Source organism: Ambystoma mexicanum, chromosome 7q (genome assembly GCF_040938575.1).
Source record: "Ambystoma mexicanum isolate Mex_15411 chromosome 7q, UKY_AmexF1_1, whole genome shotgun sequence".
Lineage (NCBI taxonomy): Eukaryota > Metazoa > Chordata > Amphibia > Caudata > Ambystomatidae > Ambystoma > Ambystoma mexicanum.
In genome coordinates, this window is record NC_090941.1 from 540551336 (window position 1) to 540572521 (window position 21186).

Consider the following 21186-nt stretch of genomic DNA (forward strand, 5'->3'; position numbering starts at 1 on the left):
GAGTTAGGCTTGAGGGTTACATGGACAAACTTTCCAAGTTTGACTTCTCTGAGAAATGTATTACCCCAAAAAGACCTAGGGAGGAGGATTCCTGCCCTACTAATTCAAAAGTACAAAAACTTTCCAGTCTATTGCCCCGTGAAGAACTTTTCGAATTCTCAGAACCTGAAGAAGTAGGAGGACCCCTATGGTCAGGAAGAAAATCCTTTTGAGAGACACCAGGCCAATGCCGAGATGCGGGTGAAGAACAGCCGGTAGTGGAAGCACCATGACTTTCCCTCACTAAAACTCCAGATCCAGACACCCTTTGTCTAGACCCTGCCTCAGAGGCAACCCTCAGCCATTGACTATTAAATGGCCTTCAACACAATCCTAAACAGGGCCGCAGACCATTTTCAAATTGTCATCCAAGAGACAGGACACAAACTTTGTGGAAGACATCCTAAAAGAGAAACCCCCCACAAGTCAGGTGATCCCACTACTTAACTCTTATCAAAAAGCACCTTGCACCCTCATTGTTGTCGTCTCTTACAAGAGCGGTCAACCCTAGAGTAGAAAAGCTTTTTCGCCCCTCCCTTTCTGACCCACTGTATATCCGGGACCCTGCCACTCCAGACTCCCTGGTAATCCCTGCTACCGGGAAGAGAGCTGGAGTGCCATTGTCTATTGCAGAGGCACCACCTGACAGACTGTAAAAAGTTGTACGCCCTCAAAGTGCATATTCACCTAGAATTGCCACTAACACTACACTGCTGGCAAGTTATAGTGACGTACAATGGAACTTACTTCAGGCGGGCTTACAAGAAGTCCTGGAACCGGTACGATCACTCCTGCTGGCTGTTGTCTTGGAAGGGAGACGGGTCAACCAAAATATCCTGAAGAACACCTTGGATGCTGATGAAACAGCCGGGTGGGCCCTGGCCCAGGGTAAAAAGGCACGGCTGGCTCAAAAATTTGGGCTTTAAGCCTGATACACAGGCCTCCCTTACAAACCAGTGGAGGAGACTAATTTGTTTCGGAAGACAGTAGACAATGCCTTAGAAAGAGAAAAGAACTAGCATGAGACTCTTGTCTCTGAATCAAATCACAGCAAGACCCTATCAATGACAAGGAGGTAACTCTCGCCTTTCCTTTCGGGGCAATCCTCACGTTGGCCCCAAACCGGTATGGTACAGGAAGTGCTCCATGGTCCTCCAGACAGGGCGCAACTGCCACAGGTCAATACCAACAAAAGGGGTCAGCGAAGAGGCAAAGACAGGGGTAGGAACTCCACCCGAAGAGGCTCGCTGCCCTCTGCTAAAATATTAAATGCCTCCCAAGTCGGGGGATGAATAACATTTTTCCTTCACGCATGGAAGGGGGTGACTTCAGACCAGTGGGTGCTCAAGACTGTTGCCCACGTTTATTGGATTTGTTGATGGATTGCGTTCCACCGGCAACCTCCATACCGCCCAACATCTACACGCTTATCGCCAGAACACCTGAAAATTCTGCTACCCGAGATGGAGATGCTTCAAGAATAGGGCGACAAAGAAGTCGTCAACTTTCAACAGTTAAACAAGGGTATTTATTCAGTGTACTTCCTTGTGCCAAAAAAGGATCTCACCATGAGCCCAGCGAACAAGTTTGTGAAGCCACAAAAGTTCAGAATGACAACATTGCAGGAGGTAATCCCACCACTAGCACCGGCGATTACATGGCAACATTGGACTTGAAAGATGCATAATTTCATATTTCAATGTTCCCAGCGCACACAAAGTACCTAAGGTTCATGATGGAGGACAAGCACGATCAGTTCAAGGTCCTCCCCCATTGCCTCAGCCCCAAGGATGTTTACAAACGTACTGGCGGTAGTAGCGACTCACCTGTTCGGACAGTCCATCCCAGTCTATCCTTACCTCGACGACTGGGATTTGTACGGAACATGCCTATCAAATACCCAGAAGACGGTAGATCTCTTCAATTTGGGATTCTCGATCAACGAGAAAGTCCAGCCTAGACTCCAGCCAAGTGGAGCATTTTCTGGGGGCTCTAATTCAGACGGCTCTAATTCAGACCAAAGACTAGAGCAGGTTCAAAACATGCTGTCACTCGCTATTTAGCCATCCGCGAGGTGACCGTACGCTAAGCCATGTGACTATTAGGGATGATGGACTCCTGCATTTTTCTAGTTCCACACTCACGTTTGCGCATGCTCCTCATGCAAGAGAGGCTTTCCAGCCAATGGTTTCAGGCCAGCGGACAATGGGATGATCTAGTGGTTGTCTCGGCAGCCCTCGTGCGCTCTCTGCAGTGATGGTCGAGGGAAAACCTCTTGCAGGAGATGACCTTCACCACCTACGCAGTAGAAGCTACTCACCACAGACACATTTCACGGGGTGGTGGGTAGGGGCGGCTCACCGCCTTCATCACACAGCGCACAACGTTTGTTCCCCAGCAGTAGCATCCAACCACATAAACCTGTTGGAATTGTTAGCAGTGTTCAAAGCCCTGAAGGCTTTTCAGACACACCTACAGGGAAAGACAGTACTGGTCCTCGCGGACAGCACCCCGGCCATGTATTACCTGAACAAATAGGTGGGCATGCACTCTCTAGAGCTATCCAAACTGTCTCAAAACATGGAAGTGGGCTCTCAAACACAAGATGTCCCTCCTGTCTCAACACGTTCCAGGGGAACTCAATCTTCTAGCGGACATGCTCAGCAGAGACTTCCCACTACCCATGTATGATTGGCGATTACACAGACATCGTCTCCAACGTCTTCGCAGATTGGGGCTTCCCAGAGATCGACCTATTCCGCAACTAGAGAACGCTCAATGCCCAGATTATGCCTACAGGTACCCGCAGAACCACTCCAAGGGGAACGGACTCTGGATAACATGGTCAGGAAAATTTGTCTATGCTCCCCCTCTGATTTGCGCCTACATTTATTTCAAAGTTCCATGTCAACCAATCAATAGAACTACCAACCTTTTTCCAGAACCCCACTAACGTGGCGGAAGGAAGTCTCCACATGCTTGATGTGAGGAGAGCAGTCCTCTACTAGCTGGAAAAGGCAAAACCACTTAGAAAGACCAACCAGTTTTTCGTTTCAGTGGCAGCTGGTAGAGAAGGGATACTGTCTCTAAATCAGCGATTTCAAAGTGCATCGTACACTGCATCACACTGTTACATCTTGTCAAGAGAAATCTGCCCTTCATGCCTAGAGTACACTACTCTGGGGACTGGGGCTTCCATAGCATTCATTGCAAATGTTCCTCTTGAGTCCATTTAGAAAGCAGCAACCTGGAGTTCTCTACATACCTTTACAAAACACTAGTGCCTGGATACACGCTCTAGGTCTGATTCTTAGGTGGGATAAGCGGTACTAAGACATCTCTTTACTATTGTTCTTTCACACATCCCACGACCATCTCTGGGTACTGCTCACTAGTCTATGCCCAGCATGTGATTCTAAGCAGATTCACAAGCATCAGATGAGATGCTTTACTTACCATAATAACATTTCGAGGGAATTCGGTCCTCCAACGTATTCCATATCTATGACCGTGATCACCACAGCTGTGCTGCTTCGGAAAATCTTTCTGCGTCCTGAGTCGATGACGTCGATGCACCGCCTTCGCGGACCTCCTCCGACGACCGACGTCACCAGATGTTATAAGTAGGACGCACGACGCCCGTAGCCTCAGTTCTATTTTTTCCGCGAACGTGTTCGCTTCGGGAATCTCGACGCGCCTCGACTCTTTGGAGTTTCTGTTATCTCGGTTCTTCGAACCTGTTCGTTTTGTGAAGTTTCTTCGTGAAGGATGTCTACTTCGTCTTCCACCCTTCGTCCGGACTTTAAGAAGTGAGGGGACTGTGGATCCAAGATGTCGGTGACAGACTCGCACAACGCCTGCCTCTGGTGCCTCGGGGAGGCCCATGACATGGATGACTTTGTCGACTGCCAGTCGCTCAAGTCCAAAGCCTTGCGGAAGCGCAAGAAGTAGTTGTCGGTAAGTTGTCCAAGCCACGGAAGTTGAGGTCTGTGGGGCTTGCGACAGACTATTCGATTGGGCGACTCTCCGCATCGTCGTCAGAAGTCCAGTGGGTCTCGGTCCCGGATACGGTCTTGCCACTCCTCTGCCTCTTCGAGGCACTCCCGGAAGCGCCGTCATCAGTCGCCTTCCCCGTCCTCATCCGTCGGCGGGTCGCTTATCCCACCAAGCATGCGACGCCGGAGGAATCGGCTTCCTTCAGGAAGAAAATGTAAGCGATTCTCGAATCGCAGGGCACCGGTCCGTCCGCGCCTCTGAGTGGGATCGGTCGAGAGACACCGCTCGCACGCCTTTGGGCTCGGGTGGTCGGCACGATTCGCGGGACAGGTCCCGCTCAGACAAGGGGAATCGTTCTCGTCATGCCCGTTCCAGGTCCCGGTCCTCGACGCGCTTGAGACCATGTGAACCTGTGGTGTCTTCGAGGAAGACGTAAACGCCGAGGTCGTCGACGGACTCTTTCAAGGCACCGCCTCTGAAGAAGTCGTCAGCGCCCAGGCTGTCGAGGGACACGCTCTGAGCTGAGGCCTGGGTCGACGCCTTTGATGCTGTCATCGCCGCATTCGGCATCGACGCAGATTCACTCAACGCCCTTTCGAGTCTGTCGACTGGGGTACCCTGGGGCTCGGTGGAACCCCCTAGAAAGGCTCTGGCCAAGGTCAAGCATGGCTTTGGTTCACATTCTATGCCTTCTTACCGCCATCATGAGTTTATTTCAGGGGTGGATGAAGGCTCCGATGATGGCATGCTTCCTAATAGGGTGCCTGATGAGATTCTCTCAGGCCATAGCCAATTTGAGGACCTGAGGCAGTCCCTGCATGATGCTAGTGGGCTGGACACCTCTCCGGAGGTGGAGTTTTGTAGGCCTGAGCCTGGCACTCGTGCCGACTCCTCGTACCAGCGCCTTATGTCTAGGGTCACTGAGTACTTGGGATGGTCTGCTCCCCAGGGGAGTTTCTTCAGGATGACCGTACGGATATCCTCGACCTTGGTCCACCAACTGACCCGGTACTGCCGTTTCATAAGGCTCTACAGAGGAGGGTGGTGGCGGCTTAGACTGCTCCGGAGAGTCTCCCGGCAGTGGGCAAGTCTTTGCCGCGAAAATACTGCCAAGCCAGTAGCGACCCCTGCTACTTGTCCAAGCACCCCACTCCGGAGAGTTTGGTGGTGCAGGCGGCTACGGCCCCGGCAAAGCAGGCGTTGTATCCTACCATCCCTCCTGATAGGGAGGACAAGCGTTTTGACGGCTGGGCGAAGAAAGTGTTTTCTGCAGGGGGTATGGCGCTTCAGGCGGCCAACTCCATATGTGGCTTGTCACGTTTCACGCACACTCTGTGGAACTGTATTTCCTTAGCGGCTGAAAATATTCCCGAAGGGGACGAACGGGATGGTTTCCTTGCCATGGTTCAGGATGCAATGTGTGAGGCCGTTCAGTCGGGTTTGGACATGGCAGATTGCGTCCGCCGGTCCATGGCGGCGAGCACCGTGATACGCAGGTTTGCGTGGTTGCGGAAGTCAGGGTTTCCTCCTGATGTGCAGGCCCGGCTCCTCAACATGCCCTTTGACCGGGAACATTTTTTGGCAGCAAGGCTGACAAGAGCCTTGAGAGGTTGCAGACCTCCAAAGCTGCAGCAAAGTCGTTGGGTGCTGCAGTTCGACAACCTCCGTCTTTTCGTCCTAGGGGACAGCAGTGGAGGGGGGGTTCCTTTCGTTATTACTCACTTTGCTAAAGCGAGAGGAGCTGCCAGTCAAAGGGGCCACCGTAGGAGTGCCAGAGGTGGAAAACAGGGTACTCGAGGTGCCAAGGCCGCTCGGGCAGTTGCCTCTTTGCCCTCAGGCAACGCTGCAGCAGCTTCAGCTCAGTCATGAGGCCATGTCCCATGGTTCGCCGGTTGTGGGAAGGCTGGCGCAGCATCCTGTAGAGTAGCATGCCATTACTTCAGATGTGCGGGTTCTGGAGATCATAGCCCACGGCTACTGTCTTCCTTTCCGGCAGAGGCCTCACGAGAATCCACCGGGGAATCTCTTTGAAGAGTCCAGATCCGCTCCTTGCGCAGGAAATTTAATCCCTGCTGGAGAAAGGCGCCATAGAACTGGTGCCTGTAGCGGAGAGGAACAATTTTTTTATTTCCAAGAAAGACGGGGGATTGAGACCCATCATGGACTTGCATGGTTTGAACAAACTCCTCAGGAATGACTAGTTCAAGATGGTTACTCTATCTCAAGTCCTCCAGGCCCTTCAACTTCAGGACTGGTTGGTGTGTCTCGACCTCAAGGACGATTATTTTCATGTGCTGATCCATCCAAAGCACAAGAAGTACCTGAGGTTCGCGGTTGGAGACTCGCACTTTCAGTTTCGGGTCCTGCCGTTCGGATTGACCTCCGCCCCGAGGGTCTTCACCAAGCTCATGGTAGTAGTGGCAGCGCATCTCAGGAAAGGGGGGGGGATTCACGTCTACCCCTACCTGGACGATTGGTTGATCAGGGTGCACTCTCCTGAGCAAGTCCTGGATCATCTGTCCGTCACCTGCCACTCCCTCCACAAGCTAGGCTTCTCCCTCAACTTCAAGAAGTCCCATTTGACACCAACTCAAAGGCTCCAGTTAATCGGAGCAGTGCTCGACACGTCCCTGGGGCAGTGTTGCCCTCCCCAGGTGAGGGCTCATCACATTCAGCAGATGGTGCACAAGTTTCAACTTGCTCAGTCTCCCAGTGTTCGAGTTCTTGAGACTGCTCGGCCTCATGGCATCCTGCATTCTTCTGGTGCCAGAGGCCAGGTTGCGGATGAGAGCTTTGCAGTGGGCACTCAAGCTCCAGTGGTCTCAGTCCTCCGGCAGGATATCGGACCCTGTTCAGGTGCCGTCCTCGGTCACCCAGGACCTTCTGTGGTGGGCAGACGAAGGCAATCTGATTAGGGGGGCTGCGTTTTGGCTACCCTGGCCGGAGGTGATGATCGTGACGGACGCATCCCTCACGGGATGGGGAGCTCATGCCAACGAATTGAGTCGGCGGTCGTTGGTCTCCGTCGAAGTCCAGACTCCATATCAATCTGTTTGAGCTGAGGGCCGTCAGGCTAGCCCTGAAGGCTTTTCTGCCGACTGTGCGAGGAAAGAATGTCCTGATCCTGACGGCAACACAGTGGCCATGCACTACCTCAACAAAAAGGGGGGTGGGGGCAGGGTCACTTCCTCTGTGCAGGGAGGCGATGCAGCTCTGGTTCTGGGCAATCCAGCAGGAAGTTTCGATAATGGCAGTTCATCTTGCCAGAGACGAAAACGAGACGGCGGATGCTCTGAGCAGGCGGAGCTTGATCTCTCATGAGTGGGAGTTGGCTCAGGAGATTCTCCTGGAGATATTTGCCCTTTGGGGGACCCCTCAAGTGGATCTCTTCACCTCCAGTACCAACTGGAAGTGCGAGAGGTTCTGCTCGTGGGAATTTCCTCCAAAAGGAGCCTTAGGAGATGCGTTTGTGGTGGAGTGGTCATTACCACTGCTGTACACTTTTCCTCCAGTCCCCGTCATCCTGCAAGTACTGCGGAGGTTCGGTTCACCGGATGATCCTCATTTCTCTGGCGTGGGCCCGGAGGACGTGGTACCCGGACCTTCTCGACTTGTCCATCTGCTCTCACGGGAGGTGGGTCAGGTTCTCCATCCAGAGGTCAGGTTCCCTCAACCGTCACGCTTGGCTTCTGAAAGGTTGAGTTATAAGGATTGGGACCTCCCTGAAGACGTGATGGAGGTGTTGCTTTCGGCCAGACGGCCAGCAACAAAGTCCCTGTACCGTTGGTGGAAGTTCTGCGACTGGTGCAGGGTTAAGAATGTGGATCCTTTTGCATGTGACATTCCCATGGTTCTGTCTTTTTTGCTTTCTTTGGCCCACAGGGGCTTGCAAGTGTGTACCGTTAAAGGTTACCTGACAGCGCTGTTCATATTTAAGCGCTCGTCTGAAGAGTGTTCCTATTTTAAAATTCCTTTAATTTCTCAGTTTCTGAAAGGGCTCACTATTGTGTTCCCTCAGTCACCTTTCCAGGTGCCCGGTTGGGATTTGAACCTTGTTCTCAAGTTTCTGATGGGTGCACCATTTGAGCCTTTGCATTCATGCCCTTTGAGACTGACTCTTAAAACTGTATTTTTGGTTGCGGTCACTTCTGCTCGCTGAGTGAGTGAGTGAGTTACAGGCACTTTCAGTTAAGCCACCCTTCAATGTTTTTCATAAGGACACGGTTGTCCTTGGAGTTCGTCCTTCCTTTCTTCCGAAGGTGGTGTCGGAATTTCATTTAGGCCAGAAGGTGGTTCTTCCGGCATTCTATCCACGCATGTCCCGGGTCAGAGTGAACGATCAGCTCTTCATTGGTTACGCTGGAAAGCGTTTGGGACAAGCTGTGACGAAACAGACTGTCTCGCTGGATTATTTTGGCTTTCTCTTGAGTGTTACCGCTTGGCGGGTAAGGACCCACCGGTCGGCTTTTGGGCCCATTCTACCATGGGTATGGCTGCCTCTACTGCCCTACAGAGGGGTGTTCCTATTCGTAACATCTGTGATGCAACCACCTGGGCTTCGGTACATACTTTTGTACGTCACTATTCCCTCGATTCCAGCAGGATCTGGCCTTTGGCAAGGCGGTCCTTTACACCGCAATTTGATTGGGCATTCTAATTTCTGTTTTCTAACTTCTTTTCCCACCTCCTTGCATTGGTACTGCATTGGGAGTCTGTCATAGATATGGAATACGTTGGAGGACCCAATCCTCTCGAAGAACAAGTTACTCTCTTACCTGGTAACGTTCTTTCGATGGGATGGTCCCACGACGTATTACATATCGCTCCTTCCCTGCCTTCCCCGCTACAGAATTTCTTGTGCGATTGCAGCTTACGTTTCCGCAAGGCTTTGTGTGTCAGACTGGCAGAAGACTGGTACCACACGTTCTGGGGAAAAAACTACAACTGAGGCTACGGGCGTTTTGCGTCCTACTTATAACATCTGGTGATGTCGGTTGTCAGAGGAGGTCCTCAAGGGCGGCTCATCGACCTAGACGCCGAAAGATTTTCCGAAGCAGCACAGCTGTGGTGCTGTCATAGATATGGAATGCGTCGTCGGACTATCCCACCGAAAGAATGTTACCAGGTAAGAGAGTAACTTGTTCTTCTGATGATTGTATCTGCTTAGATTCACATGCGCCCACCCTTCCTCCCCTCTTGGAGTTGAAGGAACCTAGACTTCTTATTCCTTTCTCTCTGTGTACTCACGATGGTCCTAAGGCTCCCTCATGGCAGAAAAAACACAACCAGAGGGACCTCGACGCGTGAGGCATTTTGGGTACACTACACTACACGACACGTTAAAGATAGTGTTACTAGCATGCCCATTTTGACGTCCCTCTTTCGATACTCTAAAGATGAGATAGAATACTCCACGATTACCACTAGATGTCGAACATTATGATCAACATGTGAATCTAAGCAGATAGAATCATCAGAAATGTTATTACAGTAAGTAATGCATGTCGTTTCACCTCATCATGGATTGTGTCCCCACTGAGTCCCGACTTAACCTACATAATTTATACATGTTTCCATAGCACTCCCCAGTTCTGCCTAATCTATGTTCGAGGTCAGTATATGGTGACTGTGTGGTTGCTTGCAGACTATTGAGGTGTCGAACAGGACGGAGTAACTTCTAGACCTTCTCCTGTAGAGATTGTACTTTTCACAGGGGGTTCTCACACAGTGCCCACAGGGTCTTTTAGTCCCTTTTGAGCTGTGGGAACAGGTAGCAGTTAAGTTTTGCAGGTGTCAGAAGGTGCAGAGGGGTGGAGGAAGGGTACTCTTAGTGCGTGTTTTTTTTTTGTTGCCACACACTATAGTTGGATGCTGCTTGTGGAGACCATTTTGTAAAGTGGTGCTCAGTGTTTAGAGTACATCATGTATGGACACTATGTCTAAGGTGAGTGTGCCAGCGGCCTGCCGGAAATACCAGCTTCGTAGCACTATATAAAAGCAGCACATGAAAAGATTCTCCTGAAAAAGAACGCAATCAGAAAGACTAAAAGGAAATCCTCAGCTAAAAACGGCTGTGGTAGTAACAGGTGGTTTCTTGGAGAAATGATCTCTGAATAAGAGCAATAAAGGCAAGATTACTGCATATTTAAAAACCAAAGTGAAAAATATGGCTAGCTCAAAAACAACTGAGGTAGCAAGCGCCACGAGTATCCTCAATAATTCAAATCAGTGTGTTTCTTTGGGTGGTATGCCAATTGACGACAACTCACTCCCAAATCTGTGTTTGAGTCTATAGGAAGTGGCAATGAGTGTCCCTGTAAAGGATCTAGTAATTGAGGAGTATGTTGTAATGCCCACTAGATCTCAACTTCCATCGTCCCTTGAGAATCTATCCAAATCCCGGACCTCGTAAAAATAGTGGAACGTGTATATGCTTTGTCCCCAGCGCATGATAATCATGCTCCTCATCGGCCTCCTTAAATGATGAGCATTACTCTGCCTCTGAAGTACATATGTTAAAAGCTTTATTATCTCTCTGTTTTACTTTGCACAGGGAGCAACAGGTCATTAAAGAAGGCCTAACATGCCTAGTGGACACAGTGCTTGAATCGCGATGTATGGCAGCCAAAGCTTTCTCTGGGGGAAATGCAATCACTAGAGTAACAAACACTGGTACCTTCTTCCAAAGCTTCTTCGCTTGCACACGACAAGTAACGAGGTACTCTGTAGGGAAACGGCAACTCAATTTGGACTAATTCCTGTTGTGGCTACAAAGGCCCAAGTAAAGATCTCCTTTAAAAAAAATCGTAATCCATACCGTTAGACAGTTGGCTATATAAGAAGATGGAGCTGTCCGGCCCAATGAAGGAGTGTGAAGATGTGGAGCAAATCGACAGGATTTACCTCTGAGGAGCAAGGGGACAATGGAAATCTGTTTGGTCCCTGGAACAGCTGTCCGGAAATTAAATTAACAAGTAATATCCTCCATAGGAAACTGGAAGATCAATGGAGGATCAAATATCTAACCAAAAAATCCAAATTACAGATATGTATGCAATGAATGACAGCTCCTATCTGCATTGTAATCATGTTTTGATTGTATTACAACAATGTGAACAGTTACAAATTATTACTTCAAAAAACATCTCATTGGTAGAGGTTTACCAGTCCATATACGATGCCAATTGGGAAATGATCCAATTTGTCTCCCCCATAGTTGTGGAACTAATTATGTCCAATGAAGCAACATTGTTCGACTTGAGTTACAGGATCAAAGAAAGCAGGATGGGGAGGTTGATGGGAAGAAGTTGAAACCAGGGCAATTGATAGATAATGACTCTAATTTGCACACGATATTGAAGCCTTGGCAAAACAGATGTTTATTGATGAACAATAATTCTGATGCACAAAATCGACTTATTGTTGGGGGGAAAGAGGGGAGGTTCTAGGTCCGACTGGGAGGCATGACTAGGTCAAGGTATAATTACTCCTTGTAATTTCAGGTGGGGTGCTAAGAAGTCGCCTATGGCATAAATTAAGGGCTTGGGGTATTCCTCCATATTTGCTGGAGTTGCTTGTTCCCTTGCATAAAAACGTGTCTGGATCAGTTCATCAAGGCTGGTGGTGACACACTGGAGTGTTCGACAGAGTTGTGTGTTGGCCCAGGCCTTGTTCAATCTGTATCTTGCGGACCTGTGCTTTTGGTTGGATGTGGTTCAGGCCTTCCCTCCGCCTCGAGTATTTGTTCTGTGAAATTTCATTGTATGCTTTATGCAGATGACATCGTGATCATGGACCAAACCCCAATTGGTCGACAAATGTATTAACTTCCTTTATGGATGCTCATAGACTTGTGGTAAATTGTCAGAAAACTAAGGTTCTGGTCTGTGGGAATAGGAAGAAAATAGGTTGTTTGGAAAATTAAGAACTTGCTTATTGAATGTGTAGTAAGTTACCTCTACATGGGATTTACCATAAAGGGTTGTTTTAATAAAAAGATCAGATTGGAGGCCATGAGGAAAAAATGCAATGCGTTTAGTGCGCACCTGAAAAGAATCATCTGTAAAGTGGGGACATTGGCCCTCATCAGGAGGTTGGAGGCAACCATGCCGCTTTTAGCGGCATGGTTGCCTCCTTACCGCAATCTGGGCCCGGGTTACTCGAATGAGGAATTACCAGGCCATCGCAACCTTGGCTGACCCGGTAATTCCCTGTCCGAGGAACCCGGACCTGGTCCATCCCCATTCGAGCCCCCATATGGCTCAATGGAAATGGGGATGGAGCTAACAACGGGCCTGTTAATGACGGGCCCGTTGTTGGCTCCCTGGTGTCCTCGCGGGACCCGGTATGGACGCCTGATTTTTCCAGGCACCCATTGCGGGTCCCGTGAGGAGACCTCGTGGTAGGGCGGAATGGATTTACCGGCACCTTTACTGGTGCCCATTTTCTTTAAAGCATGCAATAACATACTACAGGTCCCAGGTGTTAACATCACCAATGTATGATGTTGATAGGTTTCTTGAAGGGGAACTGAATATGGCCTCTGTTAGTAGCAAATATTTAGTAGAATGTCTTAGGTTTGCCTAAGGGTGCCCCTTCTTCTGTTATATTGCATGAGTTGGGTCTGCAGTCAATGGAATCCTGTTTCGAATGGAGCGCGTCTCTCGTCTTAGAAAAATCAGATTGCCAGAAAAAGATTCCTTATTCTTAGTTAAACACCTTGTTGATAAAGGAATCTTTGGTACATTTCAAGGGTTGGGTAAAACGGACCGAGAATATTTAATTGGATCTGAATAGATCATTGGACTGTGATCCACAAAAGGTGAAAAAAAAGCTGTCAGAAAGGGACTGGATAAGAACATGAGGCAGTAGGAAAATATATTTTATTTCATAATGTGGCAAAAAGTGAAAAGCCTCACTTATGCCCTGAAGTATATCTCAAAATGTTTCCAAGTCCTAGTTGAAGAAGCAAGTTAATGCAAACAGTGAACCCCATACATTGCTAAAAAGAAGACACCCGGGGGAATCAAAGAGGTCTGACTTTTGCCAATCGCCTTAGAGGATTTTACCCGCAAGGCTGGGCAAACTCCAAAAAGTGGCAAAACTCATTTTCATACATTTGCCACCAGTAAACCACCAGAAGACGCAGACATATGTCCTACCTTCCCATGTTCCCAGAGGTGGCACGAAGTAAACGGCATGTCACATGTGTCAGTGCACTTACCTGGGCGCAAATGGAAAAGGCTAAACCACTGGTACACCAAAAGGCCTAGGAAGAGGAAATTCTGATGGTATTTGGAGTTGTGGACAATCCCCAGATTTGGGCCTGGGGTGTCGTAGCCGCCAAAGAAAATGGGGAACCCCATACATTTCTGAAAAGAAGACACCCAGAGGAATCCAAAGTGGTCTGACCTTCGCCAATCGCCCTAGAATTTATTACCCACAACACCCGGCAAACTCAAAAAAAGTGGAGAAAATAATCACCAGGAAACCACAGAAACAGGCTGGCCACAACACATGTCCTACCGTCCCACGTTCCCACGGGTGTCCCGACAAAAATGGTACCTGCCATGTGTGGGTGCGCTTACCTGGGCGCAAAGGGAAAAGGCTAAACCACTGGTACACCGAAGGTCCTAGGAGGAGGAAATTCTTATGGTATTTGGTGTTGTGGATAACACACAGATTTGGGCCTGGGGTGTCGCAGCCACCAAGGAAAACGGGGAAACCCATACATTTCTGAAAAGAAGATACCCGGGGAAATCTAAAGAGGTCTGCCTTTCACCAATCACCCTAGAATGTATTACCCACAAGGCCTGGGAAACCATCAAAAAGTGGAGAAATAAATCCCATTTTTCAGACATTTGTCACCAGGAAACCACCAAAACACGCCGGCAACAACACATGTCCTACCTTGCCATGTTCCCACAGGTGTCCCGACACAAACGGTACCTCACATGTGTCAGTGCACTTACCTGGGCGCAAAGGGAAAAAGCTAAACCACTGGTATACCAAAGGGCCTAGGAAGAGGAAATTCTGATGGTTGGGGATGACGTCCATATGGCCAGCCTGGAGCTCTAGATGGGCTGAATTACAGCTTTTGTCTCCGGGGAGGTATTTGCACACTGATGGGTCTCCCTGTTGGGGAAAAGCTCTAACGCAGGCTAGCCAGAGCTCCCAGATGGTCCGGTGTGATGTCCCTGGCCTTGGGTGGCTGTGTCCCATGTGAGTTGACCGTCCCCAAGCCCAGCGTCCGTTCCAGGGACCCCCGGCAGGGTCCCCATCCTTTCCCGGAGGGTGAAGCTGTAACACAGGCCAGCCAGAGCTCCAGGATGGTCGGGGGTCATGTCCCTGGCCTTTTATCGGCTGTCTCCCATGTGGGTCAACCATCCCCAAGTGCAGCAGCAGTCCCAGGGAGCCCCAGCAGGGTCCCCATCCGTTCCCAGAGGGAAATTCTGTAATGCAACCCAGCCAGAGCTCCATGATTGTCGGGGGTGATGTCCCTGGCCTTGGGTGTCCGTCTCCAATGTGGGTTGACCAAACAAATGTACAGCAGCGGTCCCAGGGAGCCCCAGCAGGGTCCTCTTCCTTCCATGGAGGCAAAAGCTGTAACGCTGCCCACCCACAGCTCTACGGTGGCTGGGAGTGATGTCCCTGGCCTTGGGTGCCCGTTTCCTATGTGGGTCGACCGTCCCAAGTACAGTGACCATCCCAGAGAGCCCTGGTAGGATCCCCGTCCTTCCTTGTAGGGAAAACCTGCAATGCAGCCAGGCCGGAGCTCCAGGATGGTCAGGGGTGATGTCCCCTACCTTGGGCGCATGTCTCCCATTTGGGTCGACTGTCCCCAAGTCTAGCGGTAGTCCCAGGGAGCCCCGGCAGGGTCCCCATCCCTCCCTGGAGGGAAAACTTGCAACGCAGCCCAGACAGAGCTCCAGTACGGCCAGGGGTGCTGTCCCCAAACTTGGGTGCCTGTCTCCCATGTTAGTCGACCGTCCCCAAGTCCAGCAACAGTCCCAGGGAGCCCCAGCAGGGTCACCATCCCTACCCAGAGGGAAAAGCTGTAAGACAGCCCCGTCAGAGCTCCAGGATGGCCGGTGGTGATTCCCACGGCTTTGTGCGCATGTCTACAATGTGAGTCGACCGTCCACGGGTCCAACCGGCGGTTCCGTTGAGCCCCGTCAGGGTCCCCATCTGGTGTGAAAATCTCTAATGAAGCACAGCCAGAGCTCCAGGACATCGGGGGTGATGTTCCTGGCCTTGGGGGCCTGCCTGCCATGTGGCTTGATCGTCTCCAAGTCCAGCGGCAGTCTCAGGGAGCCCCGGCAGGGTCCCCATCCCTACCCGGAGGGAAAAGCTGTAACACAGCCCAGCCAGAGATCCAAGATGGTCAGGGGTGATGTCCCCGGCCTTGAGTGCCTGTCTCCCATTTGGGTGGATGCCCCCCCAAGCTGAACGGCTGTCCTGGGGAGCCCCGGCAGGGTCCCTGTCCCTTCCCGCAGGGAAAAGCTGTAACGGGACAGGGACACCGCCAGGGCTCCCTGGGACCACCGCTGGACATGGGGACAGTCGACCCACATGTGAGACAGGCACCCAAGGCTGGGGACATCACCCCCTTCCATTCTGGAGCTCTGACTAGGCTGTGTTACAACGCTTCCCTATGAGGAAGAATGGGGACCCTGCTGGGGCTCCCTGGGACCACAGCTGAACTTGGGGACAGTCGACCAACAAGGGAGACAGTCACCCAAGCCCAAAAGCAGCACCACTGGCCATCCCAGAGCTCTGTCTGGCTGTGTAACAGCCTTTCCCTCTGGGAAGGGATGGGCACCCTGCTGGGGCCCACAGAGACCGCCGCTGGACTTGTAGATGATCACCCAACATGGGAGACAGACACCAAAGGCTGAGGACATCACCCCTGACAAGCCAGGATTCTGGCTGGCCTGCATTACTGGTTTTCCCTCTCGGAAGGTATGGGGACCCTGCCGGGGCTCTCTGGGACCGCTGCTGAACTTAGGGACGGTCGACCAACAAGGGAGGCTGGTCCCCAAGTCCAGAGACAGCACCCCCGGCTGTTCCGGAGCTCTGGCTGGCCTGCGTTACAGCTTTTCCCTCAGTGAAGTGATGGGCGCCCTGCCAGGGCTCACTGGGACTGCCACTGAACTTGGGATGGTTGTCCAAATTGTGAGACAGGTACCAAAGCCAGAGGACATCACCCCCAACCATCCTGGAGTTCTGTGGAGTTCTGACTGGCCTGTGTTAAAGGTTTTCCCTCCAGGAAGGGATTGGGACCCTGCCGGTGCCCCCCCGGGACTGCCACTGAACTACCTGACCATCCTGGAGCTCTGGCCGGCCTGAATTACAGCTTTTCCCCACTAGGGAGCACCAGCAGTGTGCCAATCCCTCTAAAGAGAGAAAAGCTGTAATACAGCACGGTGAGAGTTCGAAGATGCTCACGGGTGATGTCTCGGGCCTTGGGCACTTATCTCCCTTGTTGGTCGGCCATCTCCAAGTTCAACAGTGGTCCCATGGAGCCCTGACAGCATCCCCATCCATTCTCTGAGGGAAAAGTTGTAATGCAGCTCAGCCACAAGTACAGAACGGTTGGGGTGATGTCCCCAGCTTCGGGCGCCTGTCTCCAATGTGGGTCGACCATCAACAAGTCCAGCGGCCGTCCAATGGCGCCCCATCCCTCTGTGGGGGGAATAGCTCTAATGCAGCCCAGCCAGAGCTCCAGGACAGCCAGGGGTGCTGCTCCCGACTTTGGACGACTGCCTCCAGTGTGGGTCGACCGTCCACAAGTCCAGCAACAGTACCAGGGAGCCCCAGCAATGTCCACATCCCTCCCCTGAGAGAAAAGGTGTAACACAGTGCAGCCGGAGCTCCAGGACAGCTGGGGGTGCTGCCCCCGGCCGTCAGCGCCTGTCTCCCATGTGGATTGCACTTCCCCTGGCCGAACTGTAGTCCCAGGGAGCCCCGGCAGGGTCCCTATCCCTCCCAGGAGGGGAAGTACTGTAAAACAGCATGGCCAGTGCTCTAGGACAGCCGAGGATAGTGCCCTCAGCCTTGGGCGCCTGTCTCCCATGTCGGTCGCCTAGCCCCAGGCCCAGCCTAATTCCCCAGGGAGCCCCGGCAGTGTCCCCACCCCCCCCCCTTAGTAAATGCTGTAACGTTGCCCAGCCAGAGCTCTAGGACGGGTGGGAGTTCTGCCCCAGGCCTTGGGTGTCTGCCTCACACCTGAGTTGGCCGCCCTCCTGCCCAGCGATGGTCCCAAGGAGCCACCACAGAGTCCCCATTCCTCATGGAGGGAAAAGCTCTAACGTGGCCCTGCCCAGAGATCCAGGACAGCCAGGTGTACTGCGACGGGCAATGGGGGCGAAACAGCCCCTCAACCCCAAAATATTTTCCCTGGTGGCTTTGTGCTCCTTACTGCTTTCCGGTTTGGCAAAATAAGACCAGACCCCAAATGTTGCCCCCCAGTGAAGCAGAAAGGATCTGCCCCTCCATGATGGGGATTCCTGAGGGGCCTGGCCCTACAGGGATCGGGCCAGCCCTCTGATGCCCCCCCTAGTGTGCCTCTGGCAAAATTGCCCGATGTCGTTTTGCCTTCCTTGGGGCAAATGGTTGTAAAGCAGTATTCATTTTCCCCCGAAGAAGGCAAAATAACATTATGCCATCTTGTTGGCTTTTTTAGGGGATGAGGGTGGGGGATCGGATTGGCCTGGGTGCAGGGATCCCACCCTCAAGATCACATCACTGTACCAATTTGCCCCCAAAGAAGGCAAAACAACATTATGCCATCTGGTTGGTATTTTCTGGGGGTTGGGGGCTGATGGGTCTGTGTGTCCCCAACCCCAAGATCATATTCCTGGTGGCCTAGTGGTCCTTGCTGCTTCCCTGGGGTGGTAAAAGGGGCCAGACCCTCAATTTTGCCCCCTCCCCAGATAAGCAGCAATAGTCTGCCCCCTACCTGGGGGGGCTGGCCCACAGGCACAGGGCCAGCCCCCCAATTCCCCCAAGTGTGCCTTTTTTAATGATTTTATTGCCGCCTTTGGGGGCAAATGGGTGCAAAATAGCACCCATCTGCCCCGAAAGAAGGCAAAACATTGGTCAGGGTTGTTTGGCCTGGTGGGGGGGCCCCACCGACAAAATCAATTACCTGGTGGTCCAGTGGGATTGCTGGTCAGGATCGAACAATCCTTGACCAGAAATTTGCTTGTGGGAGCACTTGTTGGAAAGGGGATACGCTTCCCTTTCCAACAAGCCCTCCCTCATGCAAATCAGGCAGAAAAAGCCTGAGCAGCATATGTCTGCTATATTTACATGCTAAAGCCTCATTAAAATATAATTTGCTTATGACGTCGGCGCACAGAGTGTGCACCAACCTCATCACAGCCACTCCTGACCCCCAGGCACGGAAAGGGAAGTCCTCCCCTTCACTGCCTGGGGGTCGGAGAGATGGGAGCTGCAACAGGGGTGGGGGGTGATCCACCCCCCCACAGGTAAGTGCTTAAAAGGACAAGGTATCTCGTCCTTAGCACTGCAAACGTAGTACTGAGGACGAGATACCTGGTCCTTAGCACTTAAAGGGTTAGTGTAATGTTTGTACCACTTTGTATATTTAATAAGCATAACTGCTTTAACACAGGCATATGATAAACAGTACGCATAATATTAGCGTACAATTATCTAAACGTATCCACATTAAGCATAATGTATAGCTTGTAAAACTGTATGCTTAATCTAATCAGTGCAGTAATTGCAACATTATCTTGTAATATGTCACTTATTGATTTTAACATGTGGCATATTACACATTTTGCACTAATAAACGTACAAATGTTGCATTGTCATTAACATAAATATTCTTTACTATTATAACATGTCTCATTTTTTATCGGCGAAACATCAACATTAAGACTGGATGAAAATAAAATTCAACCAAATACTGAGAAAAAAATACATGATCATCATAAATCTTGTAGGTCTAATTTATTGTAAAAACAAATTAAAACATTTTCAACTAGAACTTGCAAATTGACAAAAGTCGAACTAAACTGCCTTTTGTCCAATACCATTAAAATACAATTGTTTTATTACAACACATTTAATAATGCAATACAAGTGACAAATCATTCTCCTTTATAAAAAAGAATTGCTCTTTGTTATTTAAACATGTGTAATCATAACAAAAGGTAAAACAAAATTGTGGTTTCTCTCATAAAACGAAAACACAATTGCCTTTTAACAATAAAAATGTAAAAATCCAATAAAAAAACAGAGGCATGGTCCTTTGAAAAACAAAATTGACGTTTGTTATTTAATTTCAGCTGGACAACATAAGCACAAAAAAGTTGTGGAAAAAACATAAGGAAAAACATCACACACATTCCTCAAAAAAGGAATACACCAACAAAAGAACACAAAACATGTTTTCACAATACACTGAGGACATTACAACTGTTCCAACTATTAGTAATGTCAAAGGAGAAGTAGTAGAAGATATATTTCCTAAAGGACACATTAATACAGAAACAGCTATGTGTATTGCACTGGTTGACATCTTTCCTTCAGTATCCACAAGTCCTTTAAAAGATTTTAAACAAACAACTGAAAATACAAAATACTATTTAATACTGCCGATGTTACTACTGAGGCTACCTGTACCACACCTCATCAATGTAATTTGCTATTCCAAACACCTCAAATTAACAAATTAAAATTAATAAAACACACTATCAAAATGTGAATTTGTTTCAACAGTACAAACTTCTATTGAAATTGAAAAACACACTACATTGCCTATTAGCAGTTCTAAAACTATTTCAATAATCGAAAGTGCTGTTACACCAAAGAATACAAAATACACAATCTAATATTGAAAATACTACTATTCCAACAGTTCAAAGTCCACAAATACATCAAACTAACACATTCTCTATTACTACTATTTCAAAATTGCAAGCATTTTTGTTATAAAGGCTCCAAAACATATTTCTTACCGGATACTACTCAGGGGTGGACTGACCTATAGGGAACTCTGGAGTTTTCCCTGTAGGCCTCTTCACCCTGGGCCTCTTTTGTGTGGTATTTCACAATTTTCCCATGGGAACAGGGTTAGGCTTACTGAAAATGTGTAATATGAGGCCACTTTGAACATTCTTTCCAGGGCCTGTGTTGGTTCTCTAGTAATTATGTCCAGGGCCTCTTTGGCTTCCCAGTCCACCCCTGATAATATTAATACCATTTCAACAGTGCAAAGTACTTTTATTCAGTTAAAAGAACAAAATACACCACAGCACTTCAACTGCTAGTATTTCAAAAGTTAAAACTCCATGTGCACATAAAAATAATACAAATGATTTGCCAATGGGAACTTCTATAACATCATCAAAAAAACGACTTAAAACTCCTACTATTTCAAGTAATAGTATTTTAAGAAGTAAAACTGGCGTGGCCAACAAAATGAAAAAAGATAATTGATCTATTAATGGTACTTATTAAATTATGTATCAGAAAGTTCAATTACTGAAGAAGCATCACCACAAAATGTCCCTACTGCTGACAGTAATAGGAACATTGTAAGCGTTGTTATTAGCAAAACCAAAAAACAACATCCAAAGAAAATTACTATCTCTGGAACATTTCCATTTGGCAACTTAATATCTTGGATGTGTAAATACTTTGAAACTCCTCAGTCAGATGAGGAGCAAAACATTTCTCAAGTAATTTGCACCATCTGCAAAGCAAATTTAAAAAGGGGTAACCCTCAAAAATATAATTTAGGAAATTCTGCAATGTTGGCACATATGCAAACTAGACTTGAGCAGATATGTTACATTTATTTTATAAAAATAAAACAAATGAACAAACTTCAATTTGAAAAGCTTACCTGTAGTTGGTACAGGCAAAAGACACAATTCTAAAAGAAAACATATAGAAAGTGTAACAGTAGAAAAGGTTACATGAACCTGCACTTTTTAAAGTTCCCAAAAATTATCAAGTGTATGATTGTGTCACTCCCAACTTTACTAAATATTGATCCAGAGTATGCTTTTTTAGGCTGCTTAAAATGTGGAACAATAATTGCAGTAGGAGAAACAAATGTTGCAATATGTCTGCAACAATTAAACTAGCATCAATTATGACATAATCGTAACA